This window comes from Phymastichus coffea, unplaced genomic scaffold (genome assembly GCF_024137745.1).
Source record: "Phymastichus coffea isolate CEN01 unplaced genomic scaffold, Cenicafe_Pcof_1.1 PCOF00005, whole genome shotgun sequence".
Lineage (NCBI taxonomy): Eukaryota > Metazoa > Arthropoda > Insecta > Hymenoptera > Eulophidae > Phymastichus > Phymastichus coffea.
This window is the reverse complement of record NW_026706816.1, coordinates 9,292,102-9,305,804: the sequence shown is the minus strand read 5'-3', so window position 1 is coordinate 9,305,804 and position 13,703 is coordinate 9,292,102. Positions and strand designations below refer to the sequence as shown.

General features: G+C 41.4%; 1 protein-coding gene across 1 annotated transcript in view; it reads right to left on the bottom strand.

The window, feature by feature from the left end:
- LOC131667616 (protein unc-79 homolog) overlaps positions 1-13,703 on the bottom strand; it is a gene marked incomplete at its 3' end in the record, with an annotated part of 3,688,809 nt that overhangs the window by 2,314,347 nt on the left and 1,360,759 nt on the right. The window lies entirely within an intron of this gene.

Genomic DNA, 13,703 nt, shown 5'->3' with positions numbered 1-13,703 from the left:
GTAGATAACTTGATAATATTATAAAAAAGAAGAGACACAGTAATATTATCAAACTAGTTACACTAATTCAAAACACTATATATATAACGTGGTTATTGCTCAGAAGCATGCGCTTACCCAAGTTGATCACTATATCAAAAAATTAAGAAATTTGAAATGCAGCACGTTGCGAGCCACGCCTACGTTATAGTGAAACCCAGCCCGATACCTCAACTATGCTACATGGCAAAATTCATCTCATCGAGCGAAAGGCATCATATTTCCAATCAAGAGTTGAAATATGCAAAATCTAATGCGTGTAATCGTACACAGAATAAGAATAATAATTAGGGTTGAGTCAAGCGCAAATCGCAATAATATAGGTAGCAAAAGTGAGACGAGAGTAGACAGATGCCTGTTTCTTGTCGATCCCTCTGCCTCTCCCCTTTGCCCTCCGCAAGGCTCAGTGGTCAGAATTAGGCGCACTTTCTCCATGCACCTAATACTGTATCTTTTTTTCAGCCACCATAAATTGCCTGACTCAGCCAAGGAAGTCAAAGGAAAACGTAAGAAGACGCTAACGCTGAAGAAAGAAAAAGAGAGAAAGAACTAGAAAAGAGAGAGAGAGAGCGCTCACGTGAGCGCACACTAAGCGGTTATTAAGCAGGTGGGCGACGCGCGATCAATTAGCAATTCGTCGCACGCCACCTAAAACTGGGCTAAGTAGGGATAGTCTGCGAGAGCGTGGTCACTGCCCGCGCAGGAGTATTGCGTGGCGTCACTCTACGTCAGCCAGGTCAGTCGACCAAGGAATTAGCTCGCGCTACCGATCATCTTGACAATTTTTTTCCTGCGAAGAGAGATTTGGGTTATCTTCCATCCTGCGTAGCCACGGGTTCTGACTGTCTGTCATCGTACGTACCACCTACGCAGACAGCAGCATCAACAACGGGAAGCCCGGTGGTCGTCCTTTTCTGCAATTGCCACCTTCGCCTTCCAGGCATCATCGAGGAGAAAATAAAGGTCAGGTTATCTCTTTCTCCCGGTTATTTTCTTTTTCGCAGTGATGAAAAATTCGTGTTCGTTGCGCTTGTTCGCGAAGGAATTTAGTTGTTTATGGAAAGTTCACGTTTCTTTGTGACTTTTTCTTATCGAGGAATCGGGTAACAGCATGTGCGTCGATGAGTCACCTTAAAGCCAGATGCGAACATAATACCGCTTAGAGTTCTTTGTTTTGTTTTGGTTTTGGACTGACGGAATTTTCTTCAAAGTATTTTCTTTTCTGTGCTTTATTTACGATATTTTGAATGGTTTTCTTTCTTAGGCTTAAGCAAGGCGACCTTTCGCCGGCTCAGAGCTTAGAAGGAATTTTAGATAAGGTATTTAGGAGTGTCGGGTTACGTAGCTCCCGGTCGAGGTACGTGTTACATTTCGCGCACGGAATAATTTTTTTCCAAACGCAATCATGTCGCTGGCATGCAGGGATAGCATTATCACGCGCAATATATTACGCGATACGCACGCGAAAAATCTAAAGCATAGAATCGATTCAACAAAACTGGCTGTTCTGTTTGACTTGATGCGTCATCGCGGAGTAACCTTGCATGGCGAGTTGGAAGAGCTACGTGATCGATATGTCCGATACTTATTAATTAAAGAGCGACTAGATTTGTGATCGCCGCTGTATTCACATGATTTTGTGTCGGGCCGAATTTTCGATTTGCTGTGCGATGAATAGTAGGAAGTAGTAACGGACGATACGCCGAACGAAAATTTCGGCAACGAGCTCGCAATGGCTGCTGCGCCCTCGGCAGCTGGATTGCAAGAACAGGCAGCGCCGGTAATTTCCGCGGCCGTTCTTCGCGAGCAAACATAGTCACCGGGCAGAAGCATGGTTACGCACGATGAAAATGTATTGCTGTCGGCGGTTCGTCTGCCGTCAGCTGACACAGATGGATACACGCACGAACATGACGTGCGAGATCAAGGGGAGCGTAGCACTAATGCATAAGCCAAATCTGATGGGAATTTACAGCCGTGTCTCGTTGGATTTATAGGCGAGAAGTTATACAGGGAATCACGGATGGTGTGAATGCGGTTTTTAGAGTGGAAAAAGAAGCGGTACACAGTAGGGCGGTTCAGGCCGAGCAGCAGACTTCATTGCCGCCTCAGGCCAAACCGTCCGGCGACCGCGCAGCATTGAATGTGCCCGTGGCTACGGCTGAGTAACCGACGTATACGAGCGCACCTATGAGTAGGGCAGGTAGTATGCATATCAACGCTGATTTTATCAGGTCATCGAGCAGGAGGTACCGAGCGCCAAGGGTCAACTCTTGGGTTGAAGACTGGGAGCACGAGGTACAGGCAACTACTAGAAATGAAAAGCGAGAACCGGCTTTGTTGGAGAATGGCTCGATCGAGGATAAGAAAAGTGTCGTTCGTATGAAGCAGCCTAGGCAAAAGCAAGCAGAAAAAGTAGAGGCTTTCGGCGTAAGCGATACGAGTACATGTCTGTCAGATACTGATAGTTACAATACGCGAAAAGAGAGACCGTTTAAAAGAGATTAGGTAAAAAAAGGTAGAGAGATCGAGCAGAAAGAAAATTCCTCCGCGAGTAAAGTATATCAATAGTATACCTGCGGACGGAGTTAGCGCACTCAATGCTTGGTCTCTCCACTTTTCAGGTAAAGACGGTATGAACACGTTGAGTTTTTTATCGAGTTTAAACAATTGCCAGTGTTACTACAGCATCCCTGATAAAGAGATGCTTATCGCAATAGACACCGCGTTCCGTGACAAGGCACGTTCGTGGTATTAGGTAAATCGCGGCAATTAGAAGACGCTGAAAAACTTTAAAAACAGTTTTTCTGGCGAATTCGGCTGTCGACTGAATAGGGAATAGCTTTACAGTAAGCTTAGGCAAAGAACGTAAAGCGAAGACGAGAAAATAAATGCTTTCGTCAAACAATTTTACGCCGTTTCGATCCGCTGGTCTCGGTTAAGCGTTAATTAGCCATTCTCGTGTAACGCGTATATCCGAAATACAAATGGTACCTTGAGACAAAAACGTTTAAAGATTTGAACGGGTTTAACGTGTAACAGTTTTAACTCTCTGCTATCTTTTTAAAGGGAAAGGTAAAGGAGGCATTTTCGCTCTAGATGCAATCGGAAGAGTAGGTGGGGAAAATAAACCAATTTTATTTAATACCAAATAACAAACCTTTAATTACCTTATAATTCAAACAAACGCGCGCTTGAACAAATAAAAATATAAACATCTTAATCATATGTCTGCAATATGAAATTAATCAAAAATCTAAACATCTCAATCATACGTCTACAACATTATGCACCTTAACCGAATAACAACGCGACTTATTCTAATACAAAGAAACTTGTAAAGTAGTCGGCGAGTGATCGCCTGGCTACCGCGCACTTATAAATAATGAAACACGCAATACAGACTATCAATGAAAAGGAATTAAACAAAGATAGCCGTCAAGTGATCGCCTGGCTACCTAATAATTCGCGTGGCCGCACATTACTATGAGAGAGAATAACCGGGAGAGAGAGATAACCTGACCTTTGTTTTCTCCTCGATATACCCTGAGAGGCGAAGGTGGTTACTGTAGGGCAGGCCGATTGTCCGGCTTCTCGTCGATGTCACTGCTGCAGGTGGTACGCGCATTTACGAAAGGCCAGGACGTGGGGCTGCTCAAGCTGGAAGGCAGCCAACCTCTTCTTCACAGGGAATAATTGCTAAGATGATGGCAACGTGAGCTAATTCCTTGGTCGACTGACCTCGATTGATGGTTAACGTAGAGTGACGCTACGCAATACTTCTGCGCGGGCAGTGACCGCTTTCTCACAAACTATCCCTACATAGCCCATTTTTAGGCGGCTTGCGACGAAACGTTAATTGGTCGTCGCCCGCCCGTCTAATAACCGCTTAGTGTGCACTCACGTGAGCGGTCTTTCTCTCTTTCTCTAGTTCTCTCTCTTCAACTGCAGCGTCTTCTTACGTTTTTCCTTCTGCAACGTTCTCTCTCGCTCTCCTTAGGCTATGTCAGCCGAACCTGGTAATTTATGGCGACTGAAAAAGAGGTACAGTATTAGACGCATAGAGAAAGTGCGCCCAATACTGACCACTGAGCCTTGCCGAGAACAAAGGGAGGGAGACACAGGGACCGACAAGAAATAGGCAACTGCCTATTCTCATCACAAAAGAGGCAGGAATGGCTTTAGAAGATCGTATGGCAGGTTGGAAAAGGTGGCAACGGCCGCCAACAGCCGACGTGAAGTTAATACCAGAATCCGCATACATTGAGACCAAAGAGTCTCATGGTAATCGGAAATTATAGCGTACGAGGACTCGGAAGAAAATACTATAGAGTGTGTAGGATTGAGTAATGAGCAGCATGAAGCGGTTAAAAGCGTGTTAAAGGGTAATCTTCCTATTTCGAAAGTAGAGAAAATTCAGGCACAGGGTAGCATAAGTGTAGATGTCCCCAGTAAGGCTAATAATAGGTCCGAACAAGTAAATAAATGCGATACGGTATAAGGAAGTGCAGAATTCAGCTCGAAACATCGAAAGTCAACATCGTACAATTATTTATCAAATGACAAGGTGCGGGAAGCGATTGGTCCAGGTAATTTGCATGTGGTGGTTAGCTCGAGAAGTGCCTAGCGAGGCAAAATGAGTTGCCATCGCTGAGCATGAACACAAGAAAGTCAGGTTCAAGTATTTTGCCCATGGTTGAGCAGGCTTCGGAAAAGGCCGTCACTTTTGAAAGCGTTGCGCTCTCATCAGAGCGAGCTTCGACAAAGGTCGCGGCTATGCGCGGTACAGGTGAGCTTGTTGATAATGTGGTTTGGTTAAGCGAACGTTTAGTCGTTGGTACTGATGCACCGTCCGGATCGGTGAGGGAAGGGTCTGAGTGTAACTCAGGGCTTTCTAACCAAGCGACAAATGAATCAGATGCAGCGACAGTCGCAGCAGTAGAGAACAGCTTCTTTATTAAGGTCGACATAGGCGGGCAAGTCTATACATCGCTGTTAGATTCGGGTGCATCATCAGCATCCGTATCAGCGTTAGGGCCGAAGCTTAGCTTACGGTTTAGGGATCGGTTAAGGACGCTCACGATATTATTACAGAGTATCTCAGGTGAGAAGCCGCGAACGTAGGGCGACTTAAAGCTAACTATGAAAATCAGTAGTAGGACTAATTGGTTGCGACAGTAGTGTCTACATTGAAACACGATTTAATTTTAATTGTGGATTTGTGGAATAATTGGAACATAAATGGAACATAAATATTAGTTATAGTAATCGTGTTTGGCGAGCAGGCGACCAAAGTGATTGGTATCAGCTAGCAGAGCGAGACACAAAGCGGTAGATGTTTTTGCAGAATGTACAGGTTTGAGTATGTACGAAGAGGCTCAGCGAAAGACAATTATGGCGTTAGTTCGCCGGATTGTCCGTGAGCCTGGTGAATTGTTGGAAGTTACGAAGGTTATCGAGCACATCATAAACGTAGTTGATGCGCGCCCGATAAAGACGCGATGCGCCGAATGTCGCCTCCAATATTAGCATTCACGCAGGAAGAAACCATGCGGCTATAGAAAGCGAAAATAATTAGGCCATCGAACAGTCAGTAGTGTAACGCGTCGGTGATAGTGCGTAAACAAGACGGCGGTTAAGGTTTTGTCTCGATTTCAGATCGGTAAATAAGGTAACGAAAGTAGACGCGTATCTGACGCCGAGCATAGACGCTATTTTGGATAGATTGCGCGGAGCAGTATACCTGTCGAAAATAGATCTGCAAACGGTGTTTTGCCAATTTCTGCTATCGGAAAAAAGCAAACAGTATACGGCGTTTACAGTCCCAGATCTAGGTCTATGGGAGTTTGAGCGAATGCCTTTCGGTTTGGTCAATACATCGGCTACTTTCACGCGCCTCCCGAATTCGCTTTTCAGTCCAGAGTATAAGCCACACGTTTTCTGGTATCTCGATGACTTGCTGATAGTTAGCGCAGACTTCAACAGTCATGTGCTTTGGCTAGAAAAGGTTTTAAAACTGTAACGTGCTCTGTGCGATAGTATTAGTACTCCCGGACTAGCTAATGTCGACAACAATTAGCATCGCACCACACGTCGCAGGAGGAGTTCCGATTAGCTCAGGTGTACACAATCGCAGCGCTAGCGATTGCCCGCGGAGAGGCGTGCGTTCGTACTCCTGCTTAAACCTGTAATGTACATGCAATTGGAGAGGAATGCGAGCGTCCAGTAAAAGACGGTCCGGAATTGACTTCCATATCCCTTTATTGAATCGTTACTTTTACAGTGCCAAAGGCACGCGTCAACCTTTCGCAGCGGTTGTCGCTAATTCCCCATCGGCTCGCCTCGCCTCGCTAATGTACAAAACCAGTCGGCTCCGCCGAGCCGACTCTCGCACAACTATGTGCTGGTTAGGAGAGAGAGAGAGAGAGTAAAGTACGGCAATGCTTACGCTTATGCGATGGACATCGCGGTCCTTCCCTCGGTTTGCACTCGCTCGTCCGATATTTTACCTCCTCGATATGCGCTGCCAGGAGGGGCCTTCGCCGCGTGCGCTTGCTGGGCCGACGGTGAAGCCGTCCGTTAGGGTCGTTCGTCATCAAGGTCACGCGCGAGCGACGAGTCTTCGGTGCTATCGCGGAAGATGCGTCGCGTGCCGCGAACGGAGCGAAAAAGCCACGGGGCCTCGCTCGTATGATATTCGGCGGCCGATATCTTCGCCGCTCCCCACTCTGTTTCTAATTCGCGCTTCGTGGTTACCTATGTGTACTTGATAGTCGCGAACGCGCTGCCCTCTCTTCGGTCCTAGCTCTCTTTCTCTCTCTGTACAGGTCGTAAGTTCGTCAGCAGCTCGTGTGCGCGGCTCCTGACGCTTGTCTGAGGTATTAATATGTGTGACGTCGTAAGCTATCGCTTACCACGTTACAAAACATTTGGTCAGAGTTAGGTTCGAAATCAACTTAGAAAAGTCTGATTTCTTTTATACCGAGGCAACTTATTTAGGGTACAGGTTAGATAGCGAAGGTTTCCGTCCGAATGATGACAAGGTAAAACCAATAGTGGATTATTCCGCGCTGGGTAACGTAGCTCAATTTCGCCGTTTCCTAGGTATGGTAGGATGGTACGCGCGTTTTATCGAACACAAAAGTGAGATAAAAGTTCCGTTGACTAAGCTCATTCGAAAAAACCAGCCGTGAGAGTGGAAAGAGGAACAGCAAATTGCATTTGAAAAGTTGAAGTACCCATTAACAGAGGTGCCGGTACTTGCGTGCCCTGATTTTGCGCGTCTTTTTTATCTGCATTGCGACGACTTTTCTTTTGTGGTTGGCGCATGTTTGGTTCAAATATTCGACGACAATGAACATTCTATATGTTACGCCAGTCAAATGCTAAAAGCATATGACCGAAATTATACGGTTAGCGAAATCGAATTTTTTGCGGTACTTTTTGCGGTAAAAATGTTTGGACCTTATATACAGGGTGTCCCATTTTAAAAGAACAACCCCGAAATTTTCTACGGTTGTTATTCTACAAAAAAATTGTTCAGACAAAAGTTGTTTGGGACAATAAGGGACATATATCACAGAAATCGGATTTGACCTTGAGATTTATTTTCAAGGTTATTTGAAGGTGAAAGTCATTTTTTGAATAGGAACCTACAATTTTGATCCCGGATTCAGAAAGAGCGAGAAATTCTACATTTAGATAAGGTATTATGTGTGGGGTGCGGTTAAACCCTCCCGCGTAAGGTCATGTACGGGTTACTTTTATTATTTTCTTCATCTATGAACAAGGATGATCGGGCAAGGGTAAGATTAATTGTAATAACCCGATAACTTGCTGATAATATCTCGCCCCACCCAACTCAATAACTGGACCGTAATATCTTGCTGCAGCATGATATTGGCATTAACCATCAAAATTACCCAGGGAAGCTTCGGTACCCAAATGAGAATCCGAATCATTGAACGAAGAAAGAGACGCCGACCACGATTACGCCCCGAGAGATAACAGAATGTCAACAATTAAGGAGTTTACACTGCGTCTAAGCTAAAAAATGGAAAATATCCTTTCGTTAAATAAATGAAATAAAATTGTACGTAATCTTTAATAAATCTTGAATGAATCCTTGAATAAAGCCTTAAAAAATGGATAAAAAATGGAAAAGAAGCTTCCATTATTATTAACAAGTTTGCCTAACTTGGCTAGCTACCAAGTCGGCTACTTAAAACACCTCATTTTTTTATTTTGGATTTGGAAAGAAAGTTAAACTGGTCACTACTACATTGTCTTAATCCATTAAGGCCCTTGCCAAACCTGGGCAAGATAGCGCCAAACTAACTATACCAATCGTAGGTAAATCGAAAAAAAATATCCGTGTTTTTTCTTTTGCCATTTACAATTATTTATCAAAAGTTATTTAAATAAATTATTGAAAGGTAATAATTTGAAGTCAAACAAAAAAACGTTACATACGTTTCTATAATATTTTTTCCCGTAGAATCAATTTTAAAACAATTTTGTAGGAAAACAAATTATTTTTATTCTTCTTTCTGGTGTGATTCGGGACAAGTCTACAGAGTTTCAACTAAATCGGAAAATAACACTTCTTTAGTATTATTTATGAAAGAGGTCACACGTGAACAGTCCTTCTCAGGATAGTTCACGTGGAAATTTCTTAGTTTCTAGCCAGTCAAAAGGGCTAAATATGCCAGATTATTCGAAAAACGAAATTGTTGAAATTCTGTTATCTCTCCGTGCATGTCAAGGCCGATATCGTGCTGCACCAAGATGTTATCGTCAAAATTACCAAGGAAGGCTTCCGTACCCAAACCATGTGAGAATCCAAATCATTGAACGAAGAGAGAGACGTCGACCACGAATACGCAGAAATCGTCATCGCATTATGAAACAGAACAACGATGATCCACTAATTCTCGTTGTTTTGGCAATGGTTGTTTTGGATCATCATATTTCTTTGCGTGAAATTCAGAAACGTACTGGAATCCCAAGAACAACAGCTGGTAGGATTTTGCGGTTTCATAGATTTCATCCGTATCACATAACTTTGACTCAAGCTTTGATGTCAGATGATCACCGCAGACTCGAATTCTGTAATTGGGCACAAGCAAAGATTCGTGAAGATCCAGTATTTTTGAGATACGTAATGTTTTCGGACGAAGCTACATTTCAGAGTAATGGGCAACTCATTCGCCATAATAGTCATTATTGGTCTATCCAGAACCCTCATTGGGTACGTCACGTTGATAATCAGCATAGATGGAGCCTCATAGTTTGGTGCGGTATAATAAATGGTTATCTGATAGGACCTTCTTATTTTATGGGAATGTCAACGGTGCAGCACATCTTAATTTCCTGCAGAATGAATTACCAGACTAATTGGAAGAAGTGGACTTGGAAACAAGACGAAGATTATGGCTTCAACAGGACGGTGCACCGTGTCATCGCTCACTAATAGTTCGTCACTTCTTGAACCAACGAAACCTCTCTTTTCTTATCTTTCACTATAATCAACCTCCTCCTTGGCAGTCGTAAGTGCGAGTTATTAGTAGTTCTGCAGCTTCGTAAAATTACTTGAAATTAGTCACTTAAAAAAATACTCAATAGCAAGAACGAATAAACGGCTATCGTATTCAACGATTTAATTGAATCTAAGTAGCGTAGTATGTACCGACATTTCAACGCACTGTACTGCCTCTCTTCGTTCCATGAGCTCGCGCTCATCGTAAGTCTTTCTCTTTCGTATCTCTTTCTCTCTCACTTGTGTGTCTGTGTGTGTCTCATGAACTGCTCCGTTAAACGAAAGTAGTACTTACTATGAATATCAAAAAATAATTATACGAAAAGGTACATGCTATTTAAACATATAATGTAAGCTTAAAAATAGGAAGAGAGAGAGAAAAAGTGAGAGAAAAAGAGATGAGAATATAAGAAGGAAGATTTGCACTCGTTATATCTCCTTCCCCCAGACGCTGGTTACGCTGGGTAGTAGTAGCTCGTACGTCGATCTCTCTCTCTTTCTCTTATAAAAAATGAAGAGGGTTACAGTGAAAAAATGGTTTTATTAAATAAAAAAAGAAAAAAAGAAATAGCGGTTTCTACGTTATTCCCCCTCTTTCATAATCAGAAAATGATCCATCGGTGACTTGGCAAAAAATTAAAATGATTTCGCAGATCGCGCTTCTGTTTGAAAATGCGCGGATCGCTGCAAGACTCGGTGTTAAAAGAGGATGATAATGGAATTGAGATGAGGTTTTAGGACGTTTGTACCTCCTCGTACTGGTACAGAGTCAGCAGATGTTGGTATCACTTCCACTACCGGGCTAGGTTGGGGTAGTCCGAAGTGCACGATACGTCCGTAAAATTATAGGTATGGCAGAAAATAACTCTAGGTCTGGCCTCGACCTCTTTCATTTGCCGTAGAGCTGGTTATTAAAACCATTCTCGAAATAATATATTCCCACACTTCAATAACACACATACAAACACACACACATACATACACAGCAATAAGTTTGTCTTTCACAGTACACTCTTGCATTCTCTACGAAGGTGATTTTACACTAACCGTTTATCGTGACGGCGTGATAGCTACTATCGTTCGGTCCTGTAGCGTAGGGCCTGAGCGTAAGGATACATCGTACCTCGAAAAATTGCAGCCCGTAAATTTGTAACTGTACGGTGAAAACGTGCGTCTTCCGATAAATAACGTTATGGAGATTAGGCTTGATGCTTCAACCCTAGCGTCGTCGTCTTCAAAGATGGAACGTCAGAACGTATTTTATATTGGATTTAGCTTAGATGACAGAAGTTGAGCGAAAGAGTGTAAGCCCTTCACAAGTTCGAATATCAAGCCAAACCCACGGCAGCTACAGATGATGAAGCGCTCGAGGATAGGCAACTAATCAATCAATTAATACAAAACACGATATTTCAACATGTTACATACTTCAACTCAATTGTTGGAATATCGCCTGATTGACTGCAATATTAGAAACAAATCTATAAGTTTATCTAATTATAAATTGTCAATAAAGTAATGTAAAAATTAAAAAAAAAAATACTTTCATATAATATTTTTTAACCTTTTCCTAAATCTGCTTTTCAATTTTTTCTAACTTCATTATTTAATTAACTGCAAGTGGCTGAACAAAAATGAAATAATGGAAAATTTTTCTAAACCGTTTAAGAGCCTCGTAATTTTTAAAATAACTTAAAAAGATATTTAGCTTCTCAATAAAAAAGTTCTTGATAAGTACTTTCCAATGATTTTTTAAAAAATTTTTTCCGACAAATATTTAAGAAAATATGCGTGTTAAAAGTCGGAGCAAAAAAAAGATTATCTATCCAAAATTAATGGCTAGAACTGTAGCTTGAATGTAACCATGAATTTCTTCGAGCTTTTGCATTAATTTTTTTTTAGGGTTGTTTTTCTGAATTCTGTTGCTATAGAGCAAGGTATGAATTATGCTTTGCTAGTAGCAGCTTGCACCATACTAAGGGATAGTTTGTTATGCTATATTCTTGAGTTTCTAGATTTAACGTCACATGTCTGGTTGTTGCACTCGATAGTAGTCGTATTACCGTTGTTACCGGTTAAGGTGAGAGCATAGTATCGCATATATGAATATTATTAGTGTCAGTACGCTATTTAAATTCGCTATAAATTCGGTTCAATTTATTGATGTGTAGCGGCACTTGTTTTTGGAGGAATTGTCAAAAATAATTGAATTATATTATGAATATTGTTATTACAAGGGACATATCGAAATCTTAATTCAATCACAAAGGTGAGCTTGATGAAAATTGAGCTTCGTCACTGGTTTACTCCACTAAATTGTCATTTGCTATTATCGTTCGTCGTGCCGTTAGAAAATTGTCTCTTGGAGATAGAATGTTTAATAATAATATCTTACAGAAATTGTCACGTTGCTGTTTTGTTTCTTGATCATCGTGATTTTGTGTTTACACAAAATTGTTTTCTGTATAATTGCCCTGTAAATGCTTAAATAGCCTATTTGTTCTATTATAAATATCGCCACCAATGAGCAATCTAATTGATACAAAACTTCGTCTAATTTGTCAATTGGTAAATCTATTATCCAATTTTAAATTTTTACATTAATATTTTGTTTAAATATTTTTAATTTCGATATGAACATACGTTATAGCATCATTCTAGATAACTTTATAATATTTATAAAACCGTGAAGGGACACAGTAATATTATCAAACTAGTTATGTTAGTTCAAAATACTACACACGTATAAATTTGTGTGTGTATTTGTGTACTTACGAGGGGGAATCAATAAGTCTTTACAAAAAAAGGAAAAAAAGTTTTGCGTATATAATTTTTCTTTATTTTTCAACATAATCTCCTTGAAGGTTGATACATTTTACTAAACGGCCTTCCAGTTTTTTTAAGCCATCAGAAAAATATGATTTCTGACAACCCTTAAAATAAGCATTTGTTTCGGTGATGACTTCTTCATTCGACGTCAATCGTCCGGCAAGACATTTTCTGAGGTTAGGAAATAAGAAAAAGTCACTGGGAGCCAAATCAGGCGAATATGGTGGATGGTCAATTAATTCGAACTTTAAATCATTAATTTTTGCCATCGAAACTGCGCACGTGTGAACTCGAGCATTGTCTTAAAGAAAGAGGCATTTTTTTTGCTTAAGTGAGGACATTTTACTCTGATTTTTTCTTTCAGCTAACCTAATAATGACGCATAATATTGTCCAGTGATCGTCTGGCCCTTTTCCAAGTAGTCGATGTAGATGATTCCATACGCATCCAAGAAAACCGTGGCCATAATCTTGCCAGCTGATTTTACTGTCTTTGCCTTCTTTGGGACTTGCTCTTGCGCTAGAATCCATTGTTTGGACTGTTCTTTGGTTTCAGGAGTGTAGTGGTGTACTCATGTTTCGTCTACAGTTACGAGTCGACGCCAAAAGTCTTCCGGATTACGACGTATACGTGCCAAAAGAGCCTCAGAAGTGACCACGCGAGTTCGGTTGTTTTCAACAGTGAGCAAACGCGGCACCCATCTTGCTGATAATTTTTCATCCCCAATTATTCATGTAAAATTGAAATGATTGTACTCTTTGATACCCTTGTAGCCTCAACTAATTCTCGCAATTTTAATCTTCTATGACTCAACACCATATCGTGGATTTTGTTGACCATTTCGGGCGTACTCACTTCTACGGGGCGTCCTGAACGAGGTTCATATTTATTGTTGTACGGCGGCGTTTAAATTCATTTACCCAGTTATAGACAGTCTTAAACACAGGGGCAGACTTGCCATGAACGGCGTTCAACTCAACTGTGATTTCTTTTGGTGTAAAGCCTATCAAATGAAAATGTTTTATCATCGCTCGAAACTCTATTTTTCCATTTTTCAAATAAACCAATAACTTTTTGTTCAACCAACGCTCAAAAAAAAAAACGATTTCATGAATCGAGCTGAAACTTTGTACGATATCTAGTTAGTAGTATTGCTTGCCAAAAACATCATAATTTAAGGGCGTCTCATCTCTTTTCGTTTTCATCTCGTTTCGTTTTCATCAAGGGCGTTTTCATCTCTTGGATTTTGTAAAGACTTATTGACCCGCCTCCTCGTATATACGTAGTATTTTTAACT